Here is a 2,657-nt window from a genome sequence, read left to right as displayed (position 1 = left end):
TCGGCATTCTTGTCTTCTTCATACCGTATCACTCGGCTGGTAGGAATGGATATCTAATGGAAGGACCGCCTCCACCCCATACACCATTGAGAATGGAGTTTCTCCCATGGTAGTCATACTGCTCATCCTGTAGGCCCACAGAACTTTTGGTAGCTCATCTACCCACTTTCCTCTGTAGTTGTTGAGCCGCCGCTTTAGCGTAACTTTGATGATCTTATTGACCGCCTCAACCAACCCATTGGACTGGGGATATACAACAGAAGAGTTCTTATAGATACCTAGCAATTTGCAGAACTGGTTGGTATTATCATTGTTAAACTGTCTCCCGTTATCTGATACGAGTGAATGTGGTACACCGAACCGGCAAACTATGTTGTTCCATATGAAGTTTGTACATTTCTCCTCTGATATCGTCATTAGTGGCTCGGCTTCTACCCACTTCGTAAAGTAGTCGACAGCTACAATGGCGTACTTGTATCCCCCAGGGGTCTTGTGTAATGGGCCGATGAGATCAATCCCCTATTTAGTGAAAGGCCAGAGGGAGACTATCGACGTTAGATCTTCTGAATGCTGACGAGGGATGGGGGCGTACCTTTGGCAGCCTTTGCATTTCTTTGCATACTCAGCTGCTTCCTTCTTAAGGTTGGGCCAGTAGTACCCCTGCCTTAGCACCTTATAAGCTAGGGACTGCCCCCCTGCGTGGTTTCCACATATCCCGTCATGTACTTCTGAGAGCACCTTCTTTGCTTCCTCTTCGTCAAGGCACCGGAGTAGGGGCATTGAGAATCCCTTTCGATAAAGAATATCGTCGTGCATGGTGAATCTCAACGCCCGGTACCTCAACTTTTTTGCCTGTTGTTTGTCCTCTGGGAGTTCACCATCTCGTAAATATCTGATGATTGGGTCTTTCCAGCTTGGCTGGTGACTCGTTGTAATGACTTTAGGCTTTCCCTCGGTGGAAGGGACTTTTAAAACTTCCACAAGTATTAGCTTTAACAACTCAGCGTCCTTTAAGGTGGCTAACCTAGCAAGGGCGTCAGGGTTGCTATTTTCTGCTCTTGGCACTTGCTGAATGCCATAGGCCGTGAGTTTTTCTAAGGCCTCTTTAACCTTCTCAAGGTAGGTTGCCATCTTTTCATCCTTTGTTTGATATTGGCCTTTCACTTGGTTCACGACTAGCTGTGAATCGCTGAAGATGTCTATAGCCTCCACTTTTAGGTGTTCTGCCAATCGGAGTCAAGCCAGCATTTCTTCGTATTCTGCTTCATTGTTAGATGCGGGGAATTCAAACCTGACGGTCGAGGTTATTTTATGACCTTCTGGGGTATGTAGTAGCAATCTTGATCCACCGCCGTTGTCATTGGAGGTTCCATCGACGTAGAGCTTCCATCTGAGAGGCTCGCCATCGACCTCTGCTTCGTCTGGCAATCCTATGAACTCAGCAACAAAGTCGGCCAGGGCTTGGCCCTTGATGGCTATCCGTGGCTTGCAGTTAATGTCGAACTAGCTGAGCTCTATAGACCACTTAAGGAGTCCCCCAAAAGCATCGGGCTTTTACAGTACCTACCTGAGAGGATGGTTTGTCAAAACCTGGATGTTATGGGCCTGGAAATAATGGCGTAGTTTTCTCGATGTCACCACTAATGCTAGGGTGAGCTTTTTCATTTGCGGATACCTCGTCTATGCGTCGAGGAGATGCTTGCTAGTGTAATACACTGGCAGCTGCACCTTATTCTCTTTGTAGACCAGCACCGAATTAACGGCGTGTTGAGAAACCGCCAGGTACAGGCTCAATACTTCTCCGGCCGTAGGTTTGGACAGTAGGGGTGGCTTCCCAAGGTGTTCCTTCAATTGTTGGAACGCGTGTTCGCACTCCTCTGTCCATTGAAATGGCTTGCTTCCTCTCAGGGTGTCGAGGAATGGTATGCACTTATCTGTAGATTTCGAGATGAACCTGTTGAGCACGACAATACAACCCGTTAGCTTCTAGACTTCTTTCAGTTTTCATGGCGATTTCATGTCAAGGAGCGCCTGCACCTTCTCTAGATTGGCCTCAATTCCTCGACTGCTCACCATGAAACCTAGGAATTTTTCCAATTTAACCCCAAACACACACTTAAGGGATTTAGCTCCATCTTATACTTCCACAGGATGTCGAACATTCCCTTGAGGTCTTCCACATGGTCCTCAGACTTCTTGCTTTTTACCAGCATGTCATCCATATATACCTTCATCGTCTTACATATCTGGTCCTCGAACATCCTGCTGACCAGGCGTTGGTACGTTGCTCCTGCGTTCTTAAGGCCAAAAAGCATGACCTTGTAGCAATACAGGCCCCTATCAGTGATGAACGATGTATGCTCTTCGTCGCGGTGAAACATCGGTATCTGGTTGTAACCAGAATAAGCATCCATGAAACTCAGAAGTTCATGCCCTGCCGTGGCGTTAACCAACTAGTCTATCCTCGAGAGCAGAAAGTTGTCCTTTAGACAGGCTTTGTTTAGGTCACTGAAGTCGACACAGGTACGCCATTGTCCGCTTAGTTTTAATACTAGTACTGGGTTCGAGACCCACTCGGGGTATAGGACTTCCCAGATGAAGTCATTTCTTATTAATCTGTCGACCTCGTCCCATAGAGCTTCATACCTCTCGGCATT

This window comes from Morus notabilis, unplaced genomic scaffold, assembly GCF_000414095.1.
Source record: "Morus notabilis unplaced genomic scaffold, ASM41409v2 Scaffold1785, whole genome shotgun sequence".
Lineage (NCBI taxonomy): Eukaryota > Viridiplantae > Streptophyta > Magnoliopsida > Rosales > Moraceae > Morus > Morus notabilis.
Note: the sequence above shows the minus strand (reverse complement) of the source record.